The sequence below is a fragment of the Macaca nemestrina genome, chromosome 7, assembly GCF_043159975.1.
Source record: "Macaca nemestrina isolate mMacNem1 chromosome 7, mMacNem.hap1, whole genome shotgun sequence".
NCBI classification, from domain to species: domain Eukaryota; kingdom Metazoa; phylum Chordata; class Mammalia; order Primates; family Cercopithecidae; genus Macaca; species Macaca nemestrina.
In genome coordinates this window covers 173,521,396-173,530,215 of record NC_092131.1, presented here as the reverse complement: position 1 = coordinate 173,530,215, position 8,820 = coordinate 173,521,396, and the positions used below count along the sequence as shown (strand labels likewise).

Sequence of the window (8,820 nt, the reverse complement as noted above, 5' to 3'; positions counted from 1 at the left end):
TTTTGCTTTGTCTTTTTTGTTTGCTTAAAAAGACAAAATCTTTTTTATAAAAAAGATTATAAGAAGATGAAAATATGAAAAGTTTCTGCAGGTGACTAATGCATAAAATACTCAAATTAGAAAAATAAAAATACAGTAGCTAAAATTAAGAACTTCGTATGAGTGAATAATAGAGTGAATAACACACAGAAAGATCAACAGCTAATATATTGACGTAATTACAGAGACAAATTATTGAAAATCTGTATTTGAGACATTTAGGAAACAGTAAAGATCTGAACATTGGAATTAGAATCTGCCAAGTAAAAGAGAGAGAGACAAATGGGGCCAAAGCAGTATCTGAGGAAATAATGCCCGAGGATTTTCCAAAATTGATGAAGACCTCAATCAATTAAATTCTGTAGCCTTAAGATTTCATGGAGCTTACCTTGCTAGATGCTGGACTTGATCAGGACCCATTTACCCCTTCCTTCTTTCCCGTTACTCCTCTGTGAAATGGGACTGACTATCCTCTACCTGTATGACCACTGTATTTTAAATAACTTGTTCAATTATGCAGGTTCACAGCTGGAGAGGAATTCTGCCTCAGGATGAATTGTTCATTCCATTGTTGTTATAGAATGTTCCCTCACCCTTCCCTGTAAAAAGGATACACTCTATGTCTCACAGACATTCTGCTTGAGTCTACAACTGCCTTTGGAATGTGAGCTGAAGTGATGGTTGCCACGTCCACGTAGATACTTGAAGATATGCATCCCAAGATGTGTGATTACTTTTCCTTCTGCTGTAAGAATGTGGTGCGTTTGCCACCTAGATCCCAGAAGATGCGTGAAACAAAGCAGTAGCCAACCATTGTTATAAGTGTTCGTGATTGCAGATCCATGTTATGTTGGGGGGTCTCCGATACTGCAGTACAACTTACTAAAGTTGCCTACTATGTCTGCCATAGGTTCAATTTATTCAGGGAATCATAAGCTTTGTTTTCAAGAACAAAAATCTGAGAAAAACAGGCCTTTACTCAGATTTTAAACATTAACACCTCATTTTGTCATATAGCCCAAGTTTCAGACATCCTGACCTCTCTCTGTCCAGATCACACAAGGGGAAACACTGGGTAGTGAGAAATTCTATGTGATTCTTCCCCATGCGTGTGGAGGCCCTACATGGGGTATTAGGGCCGGAAAGCTGTGAGGACAGAATGCAGCTGTTGGGGACCAGTGGGCTGTGAAGTCTGAGCGAGGTGGGGAGGCCCAGGGAGAGGACAGCAGCCACTGTGGGAGAGTGGTCACACATTGTAGAAGCATTAAGTTAGCGCATGTGTGAAGGATAATGAAAACCAGAACTTCACTCATCCCAGTGCTGGGCCCTGCCCTTGGACACTTTCCTTATCTTGTTAGGGCTCTAGCACCTTGTACTGCACCGTCATGGCTACCTTTTTTTTTTTTTTTTTTTTTTTTTTTTTTTTTTGAGACAGAGTCTTGCTCTGTTGCCCAGGTTGGAGTGTCATTGTGTGATCTCAGTTCACCACAACCTCCACCTCTTGGATTCAAGTGATCCTCCTGCCTCAGCCTCCTGAGTAGCTGGGGTGACAGGCACCTGCCACCACGCCCAGCTAATTTTTGCATTTTTAGTAGAGACGGGGTTTCACCGTATTGTCCAGGCTGGTCTTGAACTCCTGACCTCAGGTGATCTGCTGGCCTCGGCCTCCCAAAGTGCTGGGATTACAGGTGTGAGCCACCGCACCCGGCCCCTCAAGGCTACTTCTAATGTCCTTTTCCCCCAGAAATCAAACATACCTCTCTCTTCCCTTCCACGACATTCCTTGTCCCCCTCCACATGGCAAGGGAAACATTCAGGAACTTGCGGTAACCAAGTCACTGGCCACAGCTCGTGCGCGGGCTCTGGACAGAAGCCCGTTCCACCCCCATTGTCTCAACACTCCCCAGAGCACCACCCGGTCCTCACCTCAGCAAGGAAAAAAGATCACACTTTCAACAAATCTAAGACTGGCTACCAGGTTACACAAGACAGTCCAATTAAACATCTGGATTTTTCTTACCTGACACTCAGCCCACCGCTTTTGAGCATTCAAAATTCTAAGGTTCAGAGGGTTAAAATGAGGGCTGCTTGCAGAATTCCAAAGAATATATGCAGATACTCTGCCATCAGGGAGGGGAGCATAATCCCTGCAGTGGGGGCCGCACCCAGTGACTTTTTGTCAATAACTACAGTATGGAAAGGGAGAAAAGAGTTTTTACCATGGAGAAACCTGGAAAACACTACCTCGTCCATGCGATTTAAGTCAACAGCAACAGTGATCAGTAATGATGACAGCATGCACTCCTGATACCATATTGTGAAAACAGTGCTTGACCTCTGTGGTCTTCCCTTGCTAACCCAAAAACTCCTGTCTAATCATGAGAAAAACAGCAGTTAATTTCCAATAGATTCCCGGTGGTGGTGGTGGCTCACACCTGTAATCCCAGCACTTTGGGAAGCTGAGGCAGGCAGATCACTTAAGGTCAGGAGTTCGAGGCCAGCCTGGCCAACATGGAGAAACACTGTCCCTATTAAAAATACAAAAGTCATCTGGGTGTGGTGGTGCACACCTGTTATTCCAGCTACTTGGGAGGCTGAGGCAGGAGAACCATTTGAACCCGGGAGGAAGGGGTTGCAGTGAGCCAAGATCGTGCTACTGAACTCCAGCCTGGGTGACAGAGCAAGACTCTATCTCAAAAACAAAGAAATAAATTTCCAGCAGGGGGCAGTCTACAAAATACCTGACCAGGACTCCCCAAAACTATCAAGGTCATCAAAACTGGAGTCCCTGTGACAACCAGGAGTCACCTAAGGAAGCATGACAAATAGATATAATGTGGTATCCTGGATGGAATCCTGAAGCAGAAAAAGGATATTAGGGTACTAGGTTAAAAACTAAAGGAATACCAACAAAACATGGACTTTAGTTAACAATCATTATGTCAGTATTGGTCCCTTAGTTGTGATAAATATGCCACTAACGCAAGATGTTAGTAATGAGGAAAACTGGGTGGAGGGCATACCGGAACTCTCTGATCACCACTGCAACTTTTATTTAAATCTAAAGCAAGCCCCCTTCCTTACACTGCTTGCTATGTAATTCCCTCTTTTCTCCTTCTGTGAGTCAAGGTAGGCTTAGTAAAACAAAGAGGGGCATCCCCAGGAAGACCCCAGCGTGGAAAGTCGCCTCTTTTTCACCCCTCCACCCCCCACCCTCATGAAACTGCAAATGTAGGAAGAAATCTCTCCAGTGCGCCAGAAGGAATGGACAAGTATCAAGAGGACGCCTCCCAGACAGGACAAAACCGATGTGCCTTTCTGTCTTTTACACACACGAATTACCCACTGAACATGTTCAGAATCACGACTCTGCAATTTCCCCGAAAAGAATTATTATATCTAAGGACACCAATTTACCAGTTTCACAGTCACTCTGTACTGGCCTGACTTTGTAGCCAGCTGTTAGCACTTCCTCCCCCTCCCCCATTGCCAGGAGGTGATGCTAGGAATTCGCAGTAGGAATAAGGAGCTGGAGCAAGATTCCTACTCGCAGGTGGGTAGCTGGACTTCCTCAGGCACGACTGGCCTGCAAACCATATAGGTCAGGAAGCAGATGTCCGGGCTGCCAGAGCATCTCCCAATCCTGTGAAAAACAGGTATTTTCCCAGTTTGGAATATTGTGGATCCAATTTCAAACATCCTGCCTTCCACTAGGATGAGCCACACACACCTGACCCTTAGCCCCTCAACTCTGTTCCTGCTTAGCACAAATGTGTGGGTAGTAGAAAGCAGGGTGAGGAAGAGGGCCAGGAAACAGAGCATGGATTTTACAGATGAGCTTTAGTTCTCCCAGAAGGGCTGTCTCCAGTCAGTCCTCCTGAAATGTTATCCACACAGGCCTTGAAGCAACCTTTATGAAAGTGCAGTTGCCTCACGGCCCACATCATGTTTCATAGATGACCAAGGTGGGTTCTTTTATCCTATATCTAAGCTTTATGTTTTGTGTGTGGATGAATATGTGAAAGCTGATGGAGCAGATTAATCTGCAGTCACACTTCGGAGTCTGTCTACGAGGAGAAACATCCCACTACAAATGTGAGCTCAAAAAGAAAAGGAGAAAAATGAACGGGCAGCACTTGTCCCTCCTCTTCTTGCCATGTACAGGTCAAAGGGAGGCACAGCTATGGCCCAGAGACACCTCTCTGAGCCATACCACACGCTCATCTCTCCTGGCATCCTCCACACCCTCCCTCCACCAGCCCTCTTCAGCTTAACTCTCAGAAACATAGTTGGTGCCTCAGTAGGTCTGATGCCAGCCTTTACTCAGAAGGTGCTTAATCCAATTAGAGCATTCTATCACATTAGAGAGCTCACACTGATTCTCTCCCTCTGCAGTCGGGCCCCATACACAGAGAAACCATCTGGGACTCAGCCATGTTCAGTGAAGAATGTGGATGGCATGGGCATCCTTCCCATTTGGGGATCAAGCCTTCTCTTCTTCAGTCGCAGCTCCTCCAGTGTAACACATGTCCATGTATCAAACTCCCATCTCCTTTCACTTCCTGTCGCTATCACATATTATCTGAGTTTACTCAGTCACTGGATTTCTATTTACATATGGTACACTATGGCTCACCTATGGGACAGGGCAGTGTGTGGATCGGGGTTATTTACAGGGAAGATAGCTTGGTCCATATCCACAGGGACAGCTTATGAGGAGAAAGGACATGCAAGAAGAGAAAGCACTGCTGGCATCCCTGTCTGTTCTGTGCCAAGAGCCATCATGTTCCTGCTTCCACTCCAATCTTATTCCCATGCCCTCCATGCATCTAAGAGGAGGATGCAGTGCCAATAAAGCCTTCCAGCACATGAATAAAATTCATATTCCTTAACACTTTCCAGTCCAGCACTGCCACATCTCCACAGCAGGCGAAACTCTCTTTTCTAAGCAAGCTCCATGCAAACATTTGGGTATACATCCAGTGGTCTCGTAAAACATGTCCTGGGTGTCACATTCAGAATGGGGCATCACAAGATGAAAATGAGAAATGGGGCTGATGGAAGAGCTTAATTATTTTCCCTTTTTGTTTCTCCCTTCAATCAAATTTTCCTCCTTATCCCATCAGATTTTAAAGTACCATTTATTAAATTCCAGTAATTACTCATTCATTCTGACTCATAGTTCACAAAATATCTGGGATTTATTCTATTCCATATTAGAACCCCCAGAGCCCTTACCAAATTATACCACCCCACAGTTGACATTTGTTTTTCCGGCAGGAGAATACCATTTGTGGGACGTCATGTTTATGATCGTTTCTTTGGTGACATTTCACACCTGCCACATTAACACCCACGAGCTCAGAGAGAGGGAGTGCAAGTGAGAATCGACAAGCAAACTAGCACTGCCACTCTCAGCTGATTCGCAAGAGGTGGGTAAAAGGAAATGTTCAAAAAAAAGCCTCAGTACAGCAAGATTAGAGGACAGCCTTTCACACAGACTCCTGGACACAGAAAACCTGACCGCTTCTTCCCATATAGTGACACACAGGCTGTTCTCCGCCTGCTTGGTTTCCACAAACAGAGATGGGCCTGACAACCTCAGAGCCCCAGTCTCAAATGTTCATGTGAATTTCTCTTTAAAATGAAAATACACATTTTATCTGGTAGATATACAAATCTTAAATATACAGCTTGATAAGGTTTACTCAAGGGTACACCCATGCAATCAGTCACCTCAATAGAGTATTCTCAATGCTTGGGATGGTTCCTCAGTGCCTAGGCGACTGGCCTTCTAGAGTCAACCATTATTCTAACTTGATCACCCTAGATTTGTTTTGAATGTTGAGCTTTCCATGAATGCAATGATACAGTATGTGGCACTTTTCAATCCACTTTATGTCTATGAGCTTAATATTTATAGTTACATATATTTATAGTTTACATATATTTTTAGTTTATATATATTTATTATTTATAAATATGTTTATATTTATATATATTTATAGCTTTGGTTTTCATTTTCATTGTTATTACATATATTTATTACATATATTTATAGTTTCGGTTTTCATTTTCATTGCTGTATAGTATTCCATTGTGTGACTACAGTACCATGTATTGTCCCCTTGTACTTCTGATACACAGAATAATTTACAACTTTTAGCTATTATGAATGATGTTATGACATTGCTGTTAAGTATATTGTGGTAAACATAAGTATTTGTTTCTCTTGGTATATTCTCGGGATAGAATTTGTTGAGTCATAGGGTACATCTATGCTTATTAGATACTACCAAACGTTTTCCCAAAGCGGTTGTACCACTTCCATTCCCACCAGCAGTATATGAGAGTCCAATTTCCTTCACAATTGGCATTGTCAATCCCTTCAAGTTCAGTCATTCAGGTTGGTATATATCAATATTTCACAGTCTAATTTTACCTTTTCATGATGAGTAATAGCATTGAGAACTTTTTCATGTTTGTTGGCCATTTTAACATGATCATTTTGAAGTTTCTGATTAAGCCTTCTGGCCATTTTAAATATGATTGCCTGCCTTTTTTTTATTGATTTAAAGTTCTGCCTATAATCCTTTGTGGTATACAAAGTTCTTAATTTTAACAAAGTCCAAATTATCAATCTTTTAAAAATAATTGCTGCTTTACAATATTATTTAACAATTATTTTTGTACCCCAAAGTCATAGAGATAATCTACATTTTCATTTCTTCGAGGTTAATTGTTTTAGTTTTCACATTTAGGTCCCAAGGCCATTGCAGGTTATGTATTGTATACAGAGTGAACTGGAAAAAGCAAGGATAAAGGGGTCTTATTTGGCTACTAGAGTTGATGTATAAAGAAAGACTTCAGTATATCATTTTTGCTCATTTACCAGGCAAACTTTCTTGAAATTAGAGGCAGAAATAAGACTTGAAGCAAATCCAAATATTTCCCTTCAGTAGGTTCTCAAAGTGAGTATCTCAGAAAGACCCACACTCGGCTCTGTCTGGGAAGAGGAATTCAACTGTTGTGAAACATAACCATAGAAACCTACACTCCACACCTTCCGTTTCACCTAAAGGAAAAATGAAACAAAACAAAAACCATAGTCAATGTGGGATTCAAGGAAAGAAATTCAGAGTGTTGCAGTCAGTGAGGGGAATCGAAATCAGGTATAGAGGAGAAACCTATTCTACCAGAAGAGAGTAAGAAACATTTCATGAAGGCCACAGCCTTAAGTGCAGGCAAATCAAAAAAAGCCTGAGATTTACTCAGACTATTTTAGAATGTTACCCTCTTCTTCAGATCTTATGATCACACCAAGGCAGCCCCAAAATAATAAAATAAATTACAGCTGAAACAGCTGCAAGATACAAACTAGGTGTAAGTGGTAGAACACAAGAAATCTCTTAAACTAAGAGACAAAAACAAGGCCACTACATTTTTTTTGAAGCCTTTGGTACTTACAGCTTCAACAAATATTAAATCACAACTCCTGGCCACATTAACACAAATCCTCACATTTAAAATCCTAGTTACCTCAGTTCCTATTGGCTGATACAATATGTTCAGTTTTAATTGCAAAATGTGCATGCCCAAACAAATGAAAAACACAGACTACAGAAACAATTCAACAATCAGACTCAGACTGTGATATGACAAAGATGCTGGAATTATCGGACACAGAATTTAAGACAGCTATGGTTAATATGTTAATGTCCCTAATGAAAAAAGTAGACAACATTCGCATTCAAGAATGGATGGTAATGTAAGAAGAGATAAAAACTTAAAAAAAAAGGAAATGTTAGAAATACCAAACACCTTAATGGAAATTTTTTAAAAATCTCTTTGATAGAGTTTTGAGACAGCTGAGGAAAGGATCAGTGAACTGGAAGATAATTAAATAGAAACTTTACAATTGGTGCTTGCTTCGGCAGGATATATACTAAAATTGCAAGGATACGCAAAATGGTAGCATGGCCCCTGTACAAAGATGTCAAGCAAATTTGTGAAGCATTCCATATTTTTCAAGTTGAATTAAAAAGCAAGACATCTTCTGTCTTCTGGAGATCCTTTTTAAACATAACATTCATAGAATCAAAGTAAAGATCATCACACAAACAACAAAAAGGAGCAGGAGTCAGTATTATTATGTCAGATAATTTTAACTAACAACAGTAAAAAAAGGACAAAGAAAGGCACTATATAATAAAAAGGTTCAAGTCAACAAGATGACTTAACTGTCATAAATATATATGCACCCACCATCGAAGAAGTTCAGAGTGTTGCAGCCAGTGAGGTGAATCGGAATCAGGCATAGAGGAGAAACCTATTTTACCAGAAGAGAGTAAGAAACATTTTATGAAGGCCACAACCTTAAACGCAGGCAAATCAAAAAAGCCTGAGCACTTGTTCGTAAAACAAGTACTTCTAGACCTAAAAAAAAAAAAGGCCTAGGCTGCCATACAATAACAGTGGGAGACTTCAACATCCCACTGCCAGCATTAGACAGATTATTCAGGCAGAAACTAACAAGGAAATTCTGGACTTAAATTTGACACAACCAATTGGACCCAATAAACGTCTATAGAACAATCCACCCATCAAGCACAGAATATACAGAATATACATTCTTCTCGTCTGCACATGGAACATATTCTAATATTGACCATATGCTCAGCCATAAAGCAAGTCTGAATAAATCTTTTAAACATTGAAATCATACCAATGATACTTTCAGGTCACAGTGAAATAAAAATATAAATCAGTACCAAGAAGATC

The 8,820-nt window shown here is 41.1% G+C and overlaps 1 non-coding gene across 1 annotated transcript; it reads left to right on the top strand.

Annotated features, from left to right (window-relative positions):
* The first annotated feature begins 7,962 nt into the window (after nucleotides 1-7,962).
* Nucleotides 7,963-8,067, top strand: LOC112423933 (U6 spliceosomal RNA). Its single transcript, XR_003014535.2, has one exon. It is a non-coding gene; the product is annotated as a U6 spliceosomal RNA (small nuclear RNA).
* Nucleotides 8,068-8,820: the final 753 nt, after the last annotated feature.